Source organism: Rhamphochromis sp. 'chilingali' (genome assembly GCF_963969265.1).
Source record: "Rhamphochromis sp. 'chilingali' genome assembly, chromosome: 1".
Taxonomy (NCBI): Eukaryota; Metazoa; Chordata; class Actinopteri; order Cichliformes; family Cichlidae; genus Rhamphochromis; species Rhamphochromis sp. 'chilingali'.
In genome coordinates, this window is record NC_137929.1 from 28,137,482 (window position 1) to 28,159,804 (window position 22,323).

The following is a 22,323-nucleotide window of genomic DNA, read 5'->3' on the forward strand; positions in this document are numbered from 1 at the left end:
ACTGTTTGCATTCCCGTGCTTACTGTACAAACCTGAAACAGCTTTATTTGTCATACGGATGTTCAATTTAGTCCAGGTCTCCTGCTGCCTTAACGTTTTCCGCTAAAACATGTCCGCGTTATTAAACATGGCGAACACGGCGCGGCCATATGCGCGTAGTGTGATACGCATGGCAAAGGTTTGCACATAGAGCACGCCGGTGCTAGCATCTGCATGGAGGAATGTGACGGAAACACCCCGCTGATGCTGGGGGCTCTGAGGGGTCAGCTAGACTTAATTGCACTCAGGGAACATGTGTGCTAGCCCAAGCTGGCGGAGCCACTCTGCGAGGGGGCCGGCCATCTGCCGCCCTGCATTTCTAAATCCCAAGGACCAGTTTGGGTTTATTAAAGGAACCGACACAACACTGTTAAAAAACTCAATTTCTGTGTGTGGCTGTGGCCTCGTGCAGGTAATGGAGAATCTTTTGGAGCTGACCCCACGATTAAGTTAGATTTAAGAGCTACAAGATTAGTGTTTTTGAAGTTAATTGTGGATTTCCGGTTTGGTTCACTTTGACTGAAGTATTTTTGGCCTTACAAAGAAACCTGTTTGCTTATTTTCTACTTTAATGGTTGTGAATGGAGTTTTAAAACGGCTGGTTTTACTGTATTTTGGGGTTTTTTGTTCTTTTGGACCAAAAAAACTTCTGAAACCTTAACATTGTTGTTTTACTCCCACTAGCAAACTCCCACTACTACCACAGGCTTTTGCTTTGGTGTCAGGTCAATAAGCAACTGTTAAGAGAATCATAATTATATTTTCTTAATTGTGATTATATAAAATGTTTCACAGATGTTTATTTTAGTAAGTATATGTATCTTTTTCCTCTATGTTTCATATGGACAGGTTTTGCTAGCCCGCAGCGCTTGTTTGATCACTGAAAATGTGATACAGATTTTTGCATGTTAACACGGCGTTGCATTCTTACAGTCAATATGAAAAATGTTTCCTACACTGTGCTTCAACAAATGCTTTATTAACACATCACAAAGGTCAAAATTACTTTCCCACACATTACTGCATGATAATAATATAACAAATTTGTTAAATGTCATATTTTTAACTATTTTACTCAATGGGTTGCTTCATAATGTGTCTCCCAACATGACGATCCTCATCCAAACTTTGTCTTCTTAACCAAACATGTAACTTGATCAATAATCAGCAGCCGCTCAGCTGCTCTGGGAAGATTAAAAATTTGTGCTGACTGTTTAAATACACAGCGTGCACAAGCTGTGCGAACGTAGCATGCACACTCGAGACGTCAGCAAATATGTACACGGCAAACGAAGTTGCATGTAGAAATGTCAAATGTGGAAATACGTATAGCTGTGGAATTTTGATAAAATATTTGCATGTGCCATGTAGAAGTAGGCACTTACAATGCAATAGGCAATGTTTATGCAAAGTTTCATCAAGACCGGTCAATGTACTAATATGTATACATACGCTATTATCAATATAATATGTTAAGATCGTTATTTAGCAGAAGTAATTTAGCAGCCCCTGAAAAATCTTCTTTTTTTTTTGTTCTTTTTAAGCGACACTGGGTGTGGTTACAGATTACAGGTGCTGCACAAGCCACGTCCAGACAAACAAAGCCAACTTGAAGAAAACCTGAAGGATGGTTGCAAAAATTGATTTTCACAGACTCCAAAATGTTAAAATGTTCAACTTTAGACAGAAATAAACACATAAAAAAATATATAATTGGTTTCTATAGTGAATTTCCGTCTTCATGACAACTGTAAAGGAGGTATATTTGCTTAAAGTTACTGCTTTGTGTGACAGGTCAAAGGAGGATGTAGCCGCTTCGGCTTATTTTAGTCCATTTGTAGCGATTTGGAGCATTTCTAATGAAATTACCAGATACATTTTATGGCTTGCTGTGTCAACATCTGTAGAACAGGTTTCCTCAGTTAAATTCTAGCATTTATGCATGTTATTTAGCAGTGATTTTTAATACACCCATACATTTTATGGACTAGCTAGCGTTAAGTCATTACTTAGCAGTCCACTCCTTTGACCCAGCAAGGCCTCAAGTTGGGCAAATGGGTGATTTCACAATGGCTGCATCCCGCTTTGAAAACAGTCATTCGTGCTACACACCGAACCACAGCCTGTAGAGGATTTGCGTGTGGTCCGAGGTGAACAAAGCTAAAATCTTCACCCAGAAAAGACAGAGAAACACTGCTTCGCAGCGTGGCGTTAAGCTCGCCTTTAAAATCAAACCAAGCAGCTAATCCCTGCTTTTGAGAGAGTTTCTAATGATGGGCACTGGTTAAGGCTTGATCCCACGAGGGCAAAGACTGATCATATATCAACACAAGCTTTGGAAAAGCTTTGTTTCTATGTGTGCGTTCTCAAAGATGCGTCAGTGCAGTTTCATCAAATAAAGCGACTTGTTAGTCGTGAGTTATTTTCTACATATATTTCAGTTTCATTTCTTGTAGAAGAAAAATAAGAATGTAAGAATGAATGAAAAGAGTTTACTATGCAAGCTTTAAACTGCCCTTAATTGAACTCAGACCTGATCTTTAATGTTTGTCCTTGTAGTCTGGTGTATCTCATTCTGCACGTGGTCCCTAAAATAACCTTCACCAAGCTAAAGATAACCGTTTTGGACATGAAAAGACACAGCTATGTGGACTGATAATAAGAGGTGCAAGTCGCCAAGTGCCAATGCCACTGTTGCATGTGAAAGCTTGTATTCTGACTGCGTGTCTTTGTATCTATTTTTACACCACACCCTATTCATTAAGGATGATGACTGATAGGCTACTTTGTTGGCAGCCTGCGTCCAAAGTGTTATGCAATGACCTTGGGTTCTAATCTATGGAGACTGGCCTCTAAATAAAGAGCAGGTTGCCACTGAGTTGATATGAGTATTCCATACGACCAAAGCAGCAGCTTTTAGGCAATGGCCACACGCAGATCAATTACATGGACACGTTACAGTTTCTCGCATGTAGCGGTGGCGTGCATGATTGATGTAAGTTAAACTGCTTTGACTTTCAAAACTGCTGTAGTAGCTCACTGCTATGTGAATACAAACAGTAAAACAACTGCATCAGTAACACTAAACCCATAAAAATGGCCTTGAATGTACTTTGAGATGACCAAACTCAAAAGAGACTGTTCAAATGCAGTAGTAAATACGACCCTTGGCTGTCGGATGAAACGTTTTCACGTTGCACGGCAGGGGTGCTAAACACGTGAGATTCTTGTCAGAGGTCTGAACCGTTGTCAGGCTTCCTGACAAAGACATTATCTGTGCCCTGAAACACCACACTGAAGTAAGACGGGGAAGTCAAGCCAAGCATTGACACATTTCTTTGATTTATTACAACGGACTGACTATATGTGGATAAAAATGAGAAACTGTTGAAATTTTACTCACTCGGCTGTTAATGGATGGTTCATTAAATGTGAATTACTTGTATTTCTCTACACTAAAAGAATCAAAAGAATTTTATTATTATTATTATCATGTTACTTTACTGTCTACTTTATGTCAGTTTGGTGCACATGAACTACAATGAATTAATCCTAATATTGGGAAATACGCAGTGGTGTCACTGTGTGATGATTGTTTGACCCTATTGTCCTTTAAAGAGTAAGTGTTTGTTTTCTTTTAACTGTCCAGGATAAGGTGATGAGTTGAGATGACTTTATTTATGCCACAATTGACTAATTCTCTTGTTACGACAGTTAAAATGTTAATGGAATAATATTAGCATTACCTGGCAGACACTTCTCTGCCACATAGATACCGTATAATATAAGAGTATGATACACTGTATTGCCAAAAGCATTCACTCACCCACCCATATCATTGAAGGCAGGTGTTCCAATCACTTCCAAGGCCACAGTCTAGCTATGCAGACTGTGGGAGTGGAGCTGAATCAGTCTGTCAGAGATTTCAGTGCAATTTTATTACATTCAGTTGAATTTATATAGCAACAAATCACAACAACAGTCACCTCAAGGCACTTTATGTTGTAAGATAAAGACCATACAATAATAGAGAGATAACCCCAAATGTCAGCCAACCCCCTATGAGCATGGTGAAAGTGGGAAGGAAAAACTCTGTTTTAACAGGAAGAAACCTCAGGGAGGGACAGCTATCTGCTGTAACCAGTAAATGGTGAAGAGAGAGTGATAAGAGAGAGGTTTAATTAACATAACAACCAATGATGTTAATCCAAAACACTAGATTTTTGCCTTAAAACTCAGGCATTGTAACCATAGAATATCTGACCTTGCTATTGGCTTGCAGTCAGACGTTTTCTGTCAGTTCATTTGTACCCCAGGTGCTTCTGGAATTCACATGCTATCCATACATGGATTACTTAAATACAAGCTTCAAAGATGGGATGTAATCCAATTTTGATGATCCTATGGCTTACAAGCAGGGTTAAAACAGGGTTCCTTTCTAAACTTGTAAAAGATACACATTATTACATAGACTTATGGTGAGTAACTATGCAACCCAAAACCAGCAGATAGTTACTCCTCCCTGATCCCAGTTCTTCCAAAGGTTTCTTCCTGTTAAAAGGAACTTTTTCCTTCCCATGCTTACCAATTGCTTGCTCAAAGGTTCTATGATTGTTGGGGCTATCTCCCTATCATTATGGCATCTTTACTTTACAATATAAAGTGCCTTGAGGCAACTGTGGTTGTAATTTTTCCGCTATATAAAATATATAAAGAAAAAACTGAACTGAATTTAATTTTGATTATTTCATCAAAATAATAGAGCTTATTACCTTTGATTAGCTACTTTGGGAGATTTATTCTAACAAATGATCTAAACTTGGGCAACAACAAAAAAAATCTACAACAGGTTGTAGATGTTTCTTTCAGTTTGACATGGAGGATGGCCATGTTTCCAGCTTTTGCACTATGGGTAAACAAGTTCAAATCTGTAATATTACAGCCCCTTTTTTAAATTTCAGGGAGGTAAAGCACTGATGAATTTACAGCACTTATTGTGGAACAACAAGTCCACCCTCTCAGGTGCTTAGACACTGATTTGGCTTCCAAACAACAGGCGGTGCAAATTCTAACAAGAGAACCAATCAAAAACAATTCTTGTCCAAACTTAGAAAAATATTCCCTGTAAGTTAGCCTACCTGGATGACTAGTAAGACTGATGATTATCCTAGTTACATATGTAGAAAGAGATCACCGGGGCTACAGATACATTTGACTTAGTACTGAAGTATATATTGTCTGTTTTGACAAATATTACAGTGGTGGCAAGGAAGATGAGCACTGAAAAGTAATTTGTTACTTATCTCGTTAGTGAAAAGCTTGCATGAAATGTATATGTGACTCTGTGGGCTCAGTCACACTGCTGTTCTTTAATGTTAGCTCTCTTCTTTTTTGTCCTGTGGTACTTTCTTCACTTTCTTTTTTTGTGATTTTATGTCCAGTAATCAGGTACAAACCTTGCATGACTGCACACAATAGACTCAGAGAAAGGGGAGTTTTAACCAATGGGACCCTTGGTGTTAATGTCTGTTTTCAACTCGGGAGGTAAGACTCAGGAATGAAGGCCTTCACTCATATCACATCACGACTCTCCCGCTTCTCCATTTCCACTCATATTTCCCTGACGGTCCATAAAGTGACAGCCATTTGAGAGGGTGCATTGATTTCTAGGCATATCTGGTGATAAAATGCGTTTCTCCGCCCGCAGCTCCTTTAACTACCCAATTTGAGGGCCCCTGATTTGGCAGGGCCATGCAGGAACTGTAAATAGAGCTGTGAATCAGAAGGGAGTAGGCAGGAAGTGAGGACAGCGTCTTTATTAAAGACACGTACAGACAGTAGGGGCACAGATCAAGCTGAAGAGGGGTCCCCTTATGGATTTCAAGGCTTGCTGCTATTGGAGGAAGGAGAAAATGTCCACAAATACAAAAGAGGAGGCGGCGGACTGTCTTACCTACTAATCATCCACATACACTGTAAGCTAGCTTATATCTTTCCAAGCAGAAATGCTCCTCTGCAAAATACTTTGAGTATTTGAGTTTGCCATTTCTGTGAAGTGTCTGCCCTTCACCTTGTATTTGCTTCAAATTTCTGCCAAGTTGAAGTCGGCCACATTTGAAAAAGAAAAAGGGGGATGGGGAAAAAAAACCCTGTTAAAACCTTATTGAGCTGAAGATGAGGGGGGAAAAATATTGTAACTTCAGAAACCCTCCCCAGCCTGCGTCCCTTTCTGGCCATTAATGAAGCATTGTCCCAGCAGCACCACTTTATCATGATCTATGAATCTCTGATTTTGATGCAACAGAAAACCAATCACTTGCAGCAAGTCTCCAGGCAAAGCATTCGTCATCATGTCTTTGACACCACCTACGGATTGGGTCATTCTTTTAAATTAAAAGCCCTCATTTGTAAATATACACTTGCAGACAAAAAAAAGACAACACTCACTTCTTATTTTGATGTATGAAAGAATAAAGCGACAGTGCTCAGGTGAATTAATGCCTACCCACAATGCTGGGACATTCACAAACCGCACCTATGCAAGGAAAAGGGTGGGGAGGAGGAGTGGGGGATGCAGATGATTGAGCACTTTTGTTTGAATCTGGCATTTTGAAATTCTTACTCTTCATTAGGATTATTTATCTAAGCCACTGCGTCCTATTCACCATGTCAGAGTGTACATTAATGGCCGAGGGCTGAGAGATGCCAATAGGATGCCAATATATGCTCTGTCTTTCATTCCTCTGTATCTTATTTTTCATTAAGTCTCTCTCCTCGACATTATTCGGGTATATATGTTGGTTCTCAGCTGGAGAGGCTCAAGTCAAGAAACTTAATCTGTGTTGCTCAATAGAGAGCTCCTGTCGTCTGATGAGGTCTGGCGGTTATTGAGCACCTGGGGTGTATTCAATAAACCTAAAGTTTGTTCCTGCTTTAGTTCAATAAAGGAGCACTCTGTATCAATTTGCCCATGAGATATGTCTCGCATAACTGATATTGAATTGCCAGATGCTCAAGCAAACAGCTGTATTCTCATCACACGATGTAATAGCGGTCCATTAAGAGTCCACTTAGGTTGCGTTCTCAGATAGGAAACAATGGGCTATAACTTTCGGCAGAGAGGTCATCGTGAAATGGCGACTTTTAAAAATAAGTATGAAAGGTTACCTCTGCAAATTCAGTGGCATTTCTTTGCATTTCGTTGGCACCGGCGGTCAAAACTGCACCTGAAACTCTGACTGAGCTGTCATTTATCTTTCGATATCTGGCCCAATTCATCTTGACACCCAGTTCTGTAGCTTATCCGTACTTCCAGACCCAATGAGGGACTAATCTGGTTATTTCTTCCCAATCGATGTCTCTGTGCTGCCTTGGCACACCTATCATTAGGGCTGTCTCATTGAGTGAGAGGAAAAGCATCAAACCCCAGGAGCCTCACACACGGGGCTTTAATGCCAATGAGCTCGGCAAATGTTTTTAGACGGCCACAAGTTCGGCCGCTCCTCTGAGCTTATTGTCTTAGGGGTGAGCCAACAGTCACTGCGCAGTCAAAATAAGAAAACTTCACACTTACAGGTGGAAGAGGCACGAAAGGCCATCTCAGCCCACTGATAATTATTTCATACCGGAAAGGCGTTTTGCTCAATCAAACGGGGTGCTCCAGGATAGCTGCGAGAGAGCGTAAGAGTGATATTTGTAGCGCTCATTATTGGGACAGGATGGCAGGACTGTCTTAAAAAAAACTTTTAAAAAAACGGAAGTAAGGAGGGAAAGCTGAGGCGGTTGTGCCGCTGTACAGTATGAGGGAGTTGGGGAGTTAGCGGTGGAATGCTAATCAGCCTCTGGGGTGCTGAGCCGCAGCAAATCAACTCCTCAGAGCGGATCATGGCCCGGGCTGACATTAAACCCCCCTCCCCTCAGCCCCCCTCAAACACACATTCTCATCTTACTACTCACAAGAGGAGATGAGGTGGTGAAGGAGAGAGGGAAGGAATGAGGGTACAGTGAGTGGAGGACAAGGTGTGATTACGACTATGACGAAGGATAAGAGAAGCAGACAGAGAGACAAAAAATGCAACAATACAAAAAAGAAAAGGCAGGCTGAAAAAAAAATTGAGGAAGACAAAGTTTCGAAAAGAAAAAAAAAAGTTTGGGGGGGGGGGGGGCATCTTTTCAGTGTTGCAGCCTAATTGACTGTTCGCTAGGCCCTGCACCCATTTGTCACTGTTGCTACAGCTGTCAAGTTTTCCACTTGCACAGAGCAGAGTTTACAGTATACAGTTTGACAGATTTACCTAAATCTAAATAGTCTCAGGGCTTTTCAGAACAAGGGACCCTTGATTTCATACATTGATGAACAAAAGCAGCCATCGCAGTTCTAGCTGGCTGCAGCTGATTTATGTTCGGTTGAAATGTCAGCTGACTGGCCAATTTTATCTGGGATTAGGTAGCTTTATTCTTCTTTGTGTCTAAAGTTTGGCATTTTAAATTGAGAACTTTGTAAATATGCACTTCATGAAACAAAACACTATCTCAGATAATGGATTTGGTTGGGGTTGTTGGAGGACACACTTCCCTAAGTCCAACAGGAAAAGGAGAGAACTACCATATACTCTGATACAGACCACAGTTGTGAAGAAGCTTAGGTTCCTAGATTTTAAGGTAGCCAGCATGACTTGTACAAATACAATCATGTAAAAGTGAATGTAAACCGATGATATAGTAGCTTGTAGAACCATCTTTGGCAGCAATAACTTGAAGTAAGTGTTTTTAGTTTTACGTTATCAGCCACCTCAACATTGTGGAGGAATTTTGGACCAGTCTTCTTTACAATATTGCTTTAGTTCAGTGAGGTTTGCAGGCTTTCATCTATTCACAGCTCTCTTAAGCTCTTGCAACAGTATTTCAGACAGGTTGGCAGCAGCATGCTCAAGCACTTGACATTCCAGCAACCACAAAAATTGTCAAAAGGCTCTGAAGTGTAGCTTCAGGCAGATTATATAGGCCTTGGAGACTATCCATTGGCTGCCAGAATCAGACTTCAGCCAATGACATGAAACACAGGAACATCTTCAGCCAGTATAAGGGAGGGGTGGGACAGAGTTTGGGTGTTGTGGCAAACATCTCCAGCTTAGTCTCATCAGTCAAAGGACATTATTTAAGAATTTCAAGACTTTGCAAACCTAAACCATGCTGTCATGTGCTAGAGAGAAGACCCCTGCCAATTCTTCTAAACAAGCCATAATTGTTTGGTCTTTTTCAAATTAAACTTGAATATTTAACATGCTATCTGATGTCTACAGAGTCTGAGACTCTTAGAAGTTTTGAAATTTACCTGAGAAAGACTGTGATTATGATCCAGAGCAGGAAAGTGCCAAAACTTCTGCTTTTATAGAGGTGCTCACACTTGCTGATGATTAGTTAACCAATTGCATTGTATTAGAAGCAGCTAGCTGCTGCTAACCCTTTTATTTTCTATTTGGTCTTTAAGTCTGACGTCATTAGCCGTGTCTGGGCCCAAACTCCGCTGCAGGTCCATAAGTCAAGCGATCACTACAGCATCACTAAGAGTTAAAAACAGTCTAAATCCTTTCATCTATAATAAAATGATCAGCGTTCTGCTCTACCAGGTATATTTAACGGAGTTAGAAAGGGCAGCACGGTGGCACGGTGGTTAGCACTGTTGCCGCACAGCAAGATGGTCCTGAGTTCAATTCCACCATCAGGCCAGGGTCTTTCTGTGTGGAGTTTGCATGCTCTCCCCGTGTTTGCGTGGGTTCCCTCCGGGTACTCCGGCTTCCTCCCACCATCCAAAGACATGCAACTTGTGGGGATAGGTTAATTGGATAATCCAGATTGCCACTAGGTGTGAATGTGTGAGTGAAAGTGAGTGCAAATGGTTGTCTGTCTCTGTGTGTAGGCCCTGCGACAGACTGGCGACCTGTCCAGGGTGTACCCCGCCTCTCGCCCTATGACAGCTGGGATAGGCTCCAACGCCCCCCGTGACCCTGAAAAGGATAAGCGGAAGCGGATGGATGGAACGGAGTTAGAAGTTAGCATGGAGTTAGCTCGGTAGCTTCCATCTAAATACAATATAGCATGTCCTGACTGGCGGATTTTTGAAACAAATTAAGACGTACACTTCCGACATAAATGAAGACAGCAAACTAAACAACAGTGACGTTTGTAGGGTTACTGAAGTTTGGCTATCTGGTATATAACAATGCACTACATGATCCCTAGCGACAAAGATATGTTAGCATAACAGAAACAGTGAAGCTGGAGGATGAACGCTAACTTTTTTCCACTCGATAAAAGTTAACTTGAGGGTTCTCGGTGGTTAGGGACAAATGCAATTGCGTGCCAGGATGCTATAAACGAACCGAACTTCAGTCAGGAGAACAACTGAGATAATCCATCCACAATACAAGGTTAGCCATTAATATACTGCTGCATGGCCTGGGCTGTAGTTACACCGTAAGGTTTTAAAAACTGAGCTTTAAAATGATTAGCGGTAATAAAAACCGAGAGAGGCCGACAGTGATCACTGACTGTTTTTAGGGGCTTTTTGAGATTAAATAGAACAAGATACAAAGCATTAAAACATGTTAAAAACACAAAAGCCTTATTAAACGCAGGGTAGTTTGGGCCCGGAAGCAGGATTCGTCACGTCATCACTTAAAGACCAAATTGTAGCGGTATGGGTGACTCTTTACAGTTGTGTGAAAATGTATTTTTTACTCTATGAATTGATGTTACTACAGCACCAATGACATCTGTTCTAACACGGGACAAAATCCAGTTTGACAGTCCTGTTGTGCCTACAGATGCTAAGCTATGACTGGACAATATCTGTGCTGGGACAAAATCTAGCCAATGGTCAATTAGCTAATGGCTGTCTCAATAATTTTGTGTACCTACTCTAAAATTGCATTTGTTCCCCAAAAAGGTTTGTGGGGCATCCACTTAAGACTTTTTTTAAAAAATTTATTTTGTATTCAGACAAAAAGCAGTCAAAGAAACAGATGTGGGGACAATGGAACAAAACTACTGGGTCGTGAATTGTAGCCAAGGTTGATGGGTACAACAATCGGGGCTCCAGAAACATAATTGTGAACTATCTGATTGTATGTGTGTGTCTTTGTTTGCAACATTAATCCTTGGTAATACTGGAACAAACCTTTTTTTATGTGGGCGATCGTGGCTCAAGAGTTGGGCGTTTGCATTGTAATTGGAAGATTGCCGGTTCGAGCCTTGGCCTTGGCCGGCTTGGACAGTCTCGGTCGTTGTGTCGTTGGGCAAGACACTTCACCCGATGCCTACTGGTGGTGATCAGAGGGCCTGGTGGTGCCAGTGTCCGGCAGCCTCGCCTCTGTCTGCGCCCCAGGGTGGCTGTGGCTACATCACCAGTGTGTGAATGTGTGTGTGAATGGGTGGATGACTGGATGTGTAAAGCGCTTTGGGGTCCTTAGGGACGAGTAAAGCGCAAATACAGGCCATTTTACCATTTTATTTTCAGAGAGAACTTTTTGAAATGTCCACCAGCACCGGTCCTTGTCTCATAGCTGATGTTTAAATGAAGCCTGTCAAAATAACTAATCATTGTAACAAAGGTAATTTGGAGAAAGTGGCAGCTTGATGAATTAGAGTGATTCCGGCACATAATGTTTTTGTCCGCCGCAACAATGTCCGCCAATAAAGGCATCTGGAAAAGTAGGAAAACCTGTGCGTTTTGAAACACATGCATAAATCTACGCACAGCTGCCAACAATCAAAGACAATGACACACAAACAAATTACTTTGCTCTGCTCTGTTCTTTGTGGAGGAGCATGCTTGCATCAGCATGCTGAGCCCACAGCATCCCTTCTCACCTGGGAGCTGTGTTGGACCACCGAGGTGTGGTAAGATACTACACGCTCCAGGGCGCCCGTGACCTTTGAATTATGGCCATCAGAAACTGCGAATGTGTGCGTGGGAGAGCGAGAGAGAGGGAGAAAGAGACGACGGGGACAGGAGACGACAGAGGGAACAGAAGGCGTATGTGCTTTTGCCATTCCACTGACAGTGTAATACTGCAAATGACTTTGCCCTCTAACTAGCATGAGAATCAGTTTTTGTTTATAGCTGCATCAACAGAACAATTGCCCTTACCTGTACGGAGGCTCAGTGCCCTTTTCCGAACCATAATCATATTCGCACACACTGTACTGGTGCCACTTACATCCGAGCCTCTGGGGAATACACAACTGTGGTCGCTGAGTATCTCTTTGTAGAATTCAAGTACTTTACAAGTGGAGTTACTTTGGTACAATGACATAAGGACATTATTATACTGAGCATTTCAGAAAGTCTATCTAAAATGTTCCACGCTGTATGTTTTTATGGGTTTATGTCTGCTTTATTTTTTGTTCCTAATAATAATAATAATTATTATTATAATGTCCTTATCAAGTTAATTGCTGTGATTGTGGAACAAGGCAAGACTGCAAACATTGATCAGACTGACTAGGTTATCCAAGTTTAACTTCTATTTGCACTGATTGTAAAACTTTTATTTATTCACCTTTGACCAACCATAACATTCTGTCAAAGCTGATAAAATCGCACCACAGTGACCATTTAGTTCTTGTTCTTGGACACGAAACCTGGAGTTTTTCTCAGTATTATAAATGGGTTAGGCAATACAGGGTGTATCAGAAAGGATCATATGATTTCAAAAAGCCATATTTTTTAATGTAATGGACATGGAGGCTGCAGTAAATTTAAAAATGCATGGCGGAATATAAAGTTTTACATACAGAGCTTATAATGTTTTTAAGTGTCACCCACCGGAGCAGGGCATATGCCTATGAGATAGTATAACATGTCCTGTACTTTTGCCAGCATGTCTTGAGTCACTGCTATTAGGCTACACACCAACGATCACGTAGCACTCATGAATCTGCTCTTTGTAACAGTATGCGTTTTTCTTACTGGTGGACGGTTGCCCAGTTAAAGCACTTTGAAATCGAATGATTCTCTTTGATACATCCTGTATTGTGGTATTGATGATTACTGTTTTATTTAGATATCAAAACACAATTATATATGTTAATGAACTAAAAAAAAAATCACCATGATGGATAGGTCTTCTTTTCAGTAACGCACATTCACAAAACATTCACAAAGATTGCAGTCGACATAAACAACAGTGCAGAAGGAGGTTTTAAGATCTTATTTTGTGGTGAAGATAGAAAGCCTTTTACACTGTTTGTACAGATAGATAGCTAGATAGGTAGGTAGGTAGATAGATACTTTGTTGATGCTACAAGGGAAATAATTTCACTAGTTATTGCTATTAAGAGTAAAGACAGTGAACTGCCCAACAAAGTTTCTGAAGACTTTTAGAAAGACTTTGCTTAGGCTGAGTCACTCACACGGGTGCAGATAGGCTGTTGTTATGCTGTTGACTTTAGCTCTTGAGACTGACCGAAGAGATTTATTATCTGCATGACTCTCCACTTTAACACACAGGTGTGTCTAGTTGTGGCTGCTTTATTTGAATCACAGTAGTGCGATGCTCTATTTTAGCAGTAATTCAATATTTTGTGTGAAAACTGAATGTAGTATGCATCCGTGATGCTTGTTTATACTGGCTTAACATGTCTTTTCTTAATTGTTTCTTTTTTTTTTTGAGACTTATTAAGTATTTCTAGGCGAACTTTATACACTATGATGGTGTTATTACTTTCCGATAATGGCATTTACTCTGATTTGATATGCCAGTTACAACCACCACCACCCTGCACCCCACCCTGCTCCAGAAAACACTATAAAACTAAGGTTGGGGAGTGTAGTATAGCAAAATCTGATAGTTATAGTATCATACTCTTACGTATTTATATGTTTATTCTCTGTAAAACAAGAAGATTGTAGTGTGGCCAGTTTTACTGGAACTCTTAAAGTGGTTTGGATAGTCTATCTATATTAAAAAAAAAGCATGAGAAATGAATCTGGTGAGCAGAGGTATCATAGCCAACAGAAATATTGACCAAAACCTTGACAAGTCATCATAAATCGAAATAACCAATTTTTTGTCTTGGCAGAAAAACATATTCATCTGTCTTCACAAAAAAAATAATAATAATAATTATATATATATATATATATATATATATATATATATATATATATATATATATATATATATATATATATATATATATATATATATAGTTCCTATCTGTTTGAGTAACCTGAATATATTTATCCAAATGTGTACCCAAATGTCTTCAGTATGTTGTCAGCATATGAACAAGGTAAACAAATTTCTTCTGCACGGCATAATCAGTATGCTTTTGACTACTCTGGAAATATGAATCTGTTTTATTCCTTTGGTCTTAAGAAGCGATGTGGTAAGCCTCCTTTAAAATAGTTAATGTTTTGTTACTCCCACGCACACAAGAGCAGCGACAGTCTCCCATAAGATGGAGAGCAATCTGATATCTCTAAGCCTGCTTCATTTAAAATATAGTAAAGCCTTCTGCTTTGCTTCTGAGAGATGCTCCCTGTCTTGTGTGTGTATGTTTGTGTGAGCGCCTAAGACTCAGGGATGATGCATAGACTCTGACACTTTGACAGATGAACAGATTTAGAGTGCTCGAAGGACCCAGCCTGTTCAATATAGGCAGGAGCAAGAGTGTGAGTTTGTTAGCGTGTGGGTCTGCTTGTTTATATGTGGTTGCTAAGATTTGCTAAATGTACAGTTCATGCCACCTTTATTTCTGCTCGTTGATACATAAAGTCATGTAATGGGTAGGGACGCATGGCTGTGTCAGTCTAGTCCAGTGATGTGATTAAGCAAAGGAGATGTACTGCAATCTAATGGAGTTTATGTAACGAGTAACCTACCGCCATTACAACACAGTGACCAAACCCATACATAGTCATATACTAGTATCCTTATTTAGATTTAAAACTACGCCCCAGTTATAACTTGAGCTAGCAAGTGCATGCTAATGTCCTCAACGTATGCTAGCTAGCTAAGTTTCTGACTGGGAGATGGTATAAAATAATGCTCTAATTTATGTTACACGACTGTAACACGACATGACACGACACGGTTTAACACGACTGTAAGGAAATCAAAATATAATTTCCCACTATTTTTAAAAGTATACTGCTTTTTCTTTGCTAGCAGCTTTGTACACACTTACATATTTTTTAACCAGTCACCTGGAACGCTTAACTAAGTGTTGAAGGAGTCCTCATGTGCCGAGCCTGTTGGATACTTTTCTTTCCTCTAGGTCATTTGATACAGCACTCCATCACTCTTCTTCTTCGCCAGATAGCCCTTACAAACCCTGACAGAGTGCTTTGGGTCATTGGTCTGACAAATGATAGTCACGCTATGCTTAAACCAAATGGGCATGTTGCTACAAACCATTGTGACAGCCATGTTGGTTAAGCATAGATGTGTTAGTACAGAATGGGAACCATGCATGCTTATGCAATTTTATATTTCTAATTATTATGGGTATAGTAGCTTGCACTAAATATCCTGTTTGATGTGCATTTCTTGTGTTACTTTTCCCAAGAAATTCCCCTGTTTGTAGTTTCTTTGCAGCAGTTTGAACAAAAAGTCTATTCAACTGTCACGTCCCAACAAATATGAGATGTATCTGAAATGTGAACCTTTGATGTAGGCTCCAATCTGGGGGTGCCATTAATTGATTTTGAGGCAGGTAACTAATGTGGGTATGTCTTCATCTTCCTTTGCTTGGATGGTAACTATGAGAGAAAGTTTTTGTTGCAGAGAATGAACCAAGTTTTTGAAATCTTCTGAACTGAATGATCTTTATAGCTTAACATAATTTGGACTTTCTTTTCTATAAGCTGACCATGCATTGCCATAATACAAAAGTACTAGTACAGCAGTTCAATAGGGCTGTTTGCTGTATACCAACACAACCTCAGCACAAAACAGATGATGTTCTCAAACATTTTAACAAGACAGTCTTACTTAGACTTAGATCCTCCCGCGCCCATCGGCGCATCGGGCGACAAGAGAACGCCATCGAACCCGGTCCATCGCAGCGGTTGTTGCTTCATCCCATGACAGTTCGACTGAGAGTAAATCTTCAAGGAAAGTCCTCCTCCATGTTATTTTGGGTCTTCCTCGCCGTCTCTTTCCATTCTTCGGGTTCCACGAAATCGCGACATGGGCAGGTCTTGGGTCGAAGGATGTGACCGGCAAATCTGAACATTTATCAAGATATTGCCAATATTGTAATTTTAGAAATAGCATATTATGCATTATGCATTGTTTAACCCTCTCAGGCTCAAATTAAACTTTTTGTTGCTAATGCACAACCAAGTCCTGCAGTGGTACTTCTGAGTAAAAAAAACTTGTAAAATATGTATGTGGGGTAATCAGGTTGCTAGTTTTTAACTGTTGCAAATCTGCAACGCCTGCCTTGAGAGGGTTAATGAAACAAGTCAAGAAATCTTTATCCAGCAGTCTGGCTCCTCTTCATTCTTTCAACAACTGCTTCAGACTTGATGGATGTATCGCTGGGGACTGCAGTACTTGGATGAGTGGTTTTATTTTTTGGCTAAAAGTATTTTTTTGTTGTACTTTCAATGGCTCTCGCTAGAATGAATCAGCCACATCTACTCTGTTGTTGTTGGCTGTTTTGCTGTCACTGGGCCTTCGCTGTGTGAAGGAGTGCGCACAACAGGGCTGTTTTCAGACCCCAGAAAAATGCTGCAAAAAGATTGTTTAAATAGAAACATGGGTGCATTGAGCAACCTGCTATGTTTGCCAACCACAGCACCTATAGAAGGTTATCTGCTGGGAGCTCACTGTATTTATACTGAATACGCCCCAAGTTTTCAGTGCTTGCAAAGTCAGATCATTTAGTGTATCCTCAGCTCATCTGGCTACAGTTGAGGCATCTTTTTTTATTATCACAGCAACACACATACCATAATTGTCATAATCAAAAGGTACAATCTGTATGTTGTTTTAATTTAAACTCTTGCCTTTTCGTAACTACAAAGCCCGCAAGATCAGAGCTCTCTCCTGATACTCCAATTGTGCTCCATCTCGTATTGTATTACAGATTTACCAGCTCACATAAATGTTGAAATATGTTGTTAGACTCTGCCTCACACGGAGCACAGTAAGCTGGCCTTCTTTCTTTGACTTTAGCTGTAGGAGAATCCATACAATTTACCACTGAAAAACGAGGAGTACTCACTTTACACAGGAAACTTTATTAATTATGTATATCTCCAGACAGGCTATAGAGCTCTTGTGTAGCCTTATTAACCTACATGCTTTTTCTTTTACAAGGAGAGCAGAGCCTTTTTACATATTCCTTCAATGAAATCACTGTGAACAAAGCACTTTTGGAGTGAATTTTACCCATGCAGTATTTTATATTTCATATTGTACAAGCAAACAGAAAATCTTGAAGTTATTTAATTAGATGATGAACTTCCTTCCTATATATACTTGTGTATTTTACCTGCTCAAAGTATGTCTTTTTACAGGCCCAAGTAGTTAAGGTCTTGGTTTTCTCTCTAAATTTTGCCCCTTCTTCTTGAAAGATACAGTTTAGAACATCACTGGAGGAAACCTAAGCAGAAATGATCTGTGAGTGTGACTGTCCAGCAATGCGGAAAGAGGTTATATTAGGGTTAGAATAGCTGTCAGCCTTGAATTTCCCCACATTGTTAAATTCTAATTTTGTTTGAATGTTTCTTTATCAAATGTCAGAAGTTTAACAGGATCACTGAATCACATTTCAGCCTACAAGTCAAGACTTGCTTGTTTAGTGTCCACGCAAAGACTGCAAAACTGGCACCAAAGGTACAAGACTCCAGCACAAACTCACATATACTAAAAGAATATTGTAGGGGAAAAAAGTTATTCTATTAATGAGTCATAAACCCGTCTTTACGTCCCCAGTTATCATGCTCTAGTCCCCATACCCTCATCCGGACACAATGTTCTCCTGTCGAAAACTGCCGAACACAGACAAAACGCTCGCTTTGTCCGCCTAAGCAAATAATTACTCCGATTAATTAGCCATGCTGTGGATGTGATAGCTGGAGGCAAACATTCCATTAAAAAGAGCTAAAACACAGCAGAAAATAGCTCTACCATTACCACTGGAGGGTGCTCTACAGTGACCTTCTCTGACAAAGCCTGGGAAAGCAGATGATGTATAGGATGAGCTCCATCCGGACACGGGACACTTTGACCTGTTGCCTGTTCCGCCTTTGAATAGATCTCATTCGGGTTTAAAACATGGGTTTAAAACATAGACTATGCGTACTTGATTTTGCTGGATAAATGAGAAGTAAAAGCTGCTTTGGTTAATTATTCTTAGGTGGTCAGTTTTCTTTGGTGTGTGGAGGAGAAGACTTTCTAAGAGACAGAAGTTCCTCTGTCATGCGGGAGCTTCATTTTCATCGCTGCATAGTTTGTTTTCACTCACTTTTACATTAAGTTTCAGTCACGCTTTTATTGGTTTTCTGCACCAACTTTACCTGGTTAGGTTTAGGAGAAGATCATACTTTAGCTTTAATGATGTAAGGGCTGGATGAATCCTGTACATTAATAAATGATCCAGTGTGTTAAAATGTAGCCAAAAATTTCTGTCCAAATGTTGATTGGTGATGAGTTGGTAGTGAGACCAATCTTGTTGAGCAACACACAACAAAGTTACCCACTACCTGTTAGATGTAGTGGACCATCTTTTAAAGATAACTAGGCAGGTTGTTGCATTGCTCCCAAGATGCTAAATGATGAATTAATTTAATAATGCAATTAATGCAGTACACTTGGTATTAAACATGAATGTCTACTTTTTTGGCCCCATTACTCACTGACTGACTAATGTCTCTTTGTAATGTTTATTATTTGTGTCCAAAGATGAGGGAAGGTTTCACTGATGCAGTGTACCAAATTTTTAACAATGACAAGCAACTACCAGTGTGACCTGTTCATCTTCCAGTAGAGCGAGAGGAATGAAATGCAGAAGTATGATGAGGGGGGTTTGTTTCGTTTTTTTGCGTAACACCCATAATTTGCAAGAGAAGTTTCATTCAACACTCTGCAGTCTATCCTATAGTGTGTATACTACTATACTCCAGTCATTTGTCTTATTTAGCTTGCATCTATGTGCACTAAACCTTTTTTTTACTTTTATGTTAACATATACTCACAAGTACAATGTCTTCTACTTTCTTTTCCTGTTTTCCACTCAGATATTTTTTATTGTATTTTAAATTTGAGCTTCTTTTCGGACATGTTCCACTTTGTGATGATTGAATGGACACTGGATTATAAAGGCACTGGATTTTAATCAATATATGCAATGAACTGACCTGAGGACCTTACAAAGTAAGGATTCAGTTATAGAGGAATTGAAGCAGGCTCTTTGGGACTAAAAACTTTTACACCCCCTAGTGGATCTCATAGGAATATCACTCTGTTTCACCCACATGGATTGTACATTATGTTTGTTCCTATTTGCCTATACTTATTGAATCATAATGGAGAGCTCTTTAGTCATCCACATTAAAGACTTTACTTTCTCCGTGGTTCTGTGTGTGTGCGTGTCCGCTGCAATTCCTGCACACAGATTCCTCACAAATGATACTTCCGCTCTTTGCTTGGGCAGGGCGAGAAAATGATCTCATTGGGCAAGACTGCAGTAATTTGATGTCTGTTTTCAAATGAGTTTTCTCTTGTTTCATTTTGCACTATTTCTACGTGCTTTTGTCACTGCTTCATCTTGTTCAATAAAATGAAATAGACATTTCCACGTGCAACACGTAACGCTCGGCTCCCCCAATTTCCCTTTTTGCACAATCGCTGATTATCAAGGAACGACAAGAACTTCATCTGTATGTTGCGGAAGCGCTGATATTCTTTACTTCCAATGAGCACTATTCACCAGATATGATGGACTTTATTCGTAATGGGATGTTTGTTTCAATTATTCTGATGGTGGACACACATGGCTAGATCCATCCTGGTGGTAGTGGGGTGTCCAGTAAAAGCACTTTGCCACCTTAGCGTCACACCACAGGTGGTAGGGTAATGTAACCAAATATATTCACTATATTGCAAGATGCGTGGCAACACTCGCCATGCTTGTGGCAAAGTTAATTTAGAGCTCTAACAGGTATGACAGAGCAAGGGAGGGTGTGCAGGAACAACTCCTCTCATAAGGGGATCACGGGCCAACGTCTACATATGTATATGTCATATCGGCCTCTTCGATTTGGATTGGTATCTTTAATTAGAACACAGTTGCATTGCATGACAGACAAAATCAACCTTATGACTGATTCCTCATGGTCAGACAGAGCCAGTGAGGAAAACCAAGGCTAGAATTTGTCTCACCATCTTGAAGGAACCCTGTGAAAACTTGATACCGCCAACCCAACACCCATCCCTTCACCCTTTCCTTCCCCCCCCTCCTCACGATCCAATAGATGGAACGCTTCTTACGCCTGCAGGAAGCAGCAGAGGCCGTCTCGATAGCATCCGCCATCTATTTTATTTTTTCTTATTCTTATTTTTCAATTTGGTGTCTGGGGAAAGGTCAGGATTAGTTATCGACGTGGCTCTGTCTAAGCCAGAGACAGGGAACCACTGCCGCTGCCATGGGTCCCCTAAAGCCATTTTCCTCAGTCCCAGCAGTAGCCTAATCTGTGTGTAGGTGTGCGAGTGCACGTGCCCGGGACTGTGGGCATCAGTGAGTTTATGGACCTTTCTGTGTGTGCTCTTAATATGTAGAAGCGTATTTAAGTGAACGCTCACTTACGTTCATATTCTACCCTACATTATGTTTCGTAGACAAGTCTTCACATCGTGTACAATGTATATGTATCCCCTCACGAGGGTATATTTGCATGTATTTGCACAAAAATTGAATGAAGCCACCCAGTGCCTCACTCTGCAACTTAGCATTCCAAATACATTTCAATTCAAGTGCTTCCAAATGCTGTTGTGTACTATTTCAATCAGTCTGTCAACTCACCCGCTGGCTTTGGCCGGTAGTTCTTTAAGTGGCAGAGTCCAGTCCACAAAACTGATTACATTCCACTTTCCTGTAGCATCCTACCTTTCTTCTTTTATCATCTCCCATCCATTCCCAAACTAGCAGTGATTCCCACTGCGAGAGACTGCTGTCTCACAGTCCCAGACCTGTGAAATGATGATAGAGGAGCAGGAGCTCTTTACCCATCAGTCTTTATCTCTCCCTCTTTGCCCTCCCCCACTTCCACGGCCGCCACCACAGTCACCTCTCGTATGCTAGGCCGAGTTCTGGTTGTGGTCAGTCTGATGGTGACGGATGTTCCTGGTCGGACGGGGCTGGAGAGCCCCCCTAAGGTCATCTCAGCCCTCACCTCAGCTTTCTGGCCTGCTGGTCCCCCAGCAATGACTCTGTAGGTTAGAGGTCAGAGAGTGATGGAAAAGGTATGAGAGAGAGAGAAAAGCGCTGGAATGGGGAAAAAAAAGTTTACTAAATCCTCCTCTTTAAAGGTTTTGTCTCCTCCGTGTTCTTCTCTGGGAGAATTTAAGCTGCGGGAGTGGTGTGATTTGTTTCATGTCATCAATTTATTTTGAGTAGTGCATTGCATTATTTAGATGATGCTTATCTCACCCTCAGAATTACTATCTTGTCTCGACTGGCACAGAATAGCATCCGTATCTCTTGTGCTCATCAAGGCATCTCATTTATTAACCAAAAGGAATTCTGAGCAGAGGAAGATATGCAAGAATGATTAGACGCTCAAAAATTTGATGCTATCTGTCAGCAGTTGGTTTTTCTTCATCTCCCTGTAGCCGCTAGATCTTTAAAAGACATTAGCCACATACTGTAAGAAATAAATCAAACAAATGGATTAGCAGAGCTAAATAGTTGTCAGGAGCCTCACAAGGCCTTATGAAGACAGATCTGCCTCTTATGGAGGCAATCAGGTATGGAACTTATCATAACAGAAATTAGGAGTGAGACCAATTTTTTATTCCACAACCCCAAGGCTATATTTCCATAAAAACTAATGGCCAAGTATATTACTCAACTATGCTGACTTATGTGCCGGCTCCCCTGTACTTTAAACATACATATATGTGTATATAATTTTAAAATTGTGAAGATTAATGCGGTGCTGCATTCAGAGATAAGGTGGAGCCGGGTAATACGATAGGCGTGCTATTAATGTGTGTCGTTGCGGCTTGGCATGGGAATAGCAGTGGAAGCGGCAGTCCGTGTTTG

General features: G+C 40.6%; 1 long non-coding RNA gene across 1 annotated transcript in view; it reads right to left on the bottom strand.

The window, feature by feature from the left end:
- The window catches only part of LOC308405080, a 32,189-nt gene extending 10,976 nt beyond the window's left edge, over positions 1–21,213 (bottom strand). Inside the window, exon 1 of the long non-coding RNA XR_013973270.1 lies at positions 21,082–21,213. This is a non-coding gene — a long non-coding RNA (uncharacterized lncRNA). The remainder of the gene's footprint in view (positions 1–21,081) is intronic.
- Between the last annotated feature and the right edge of the window lie 1,110 nt (positions 21,214–22,323).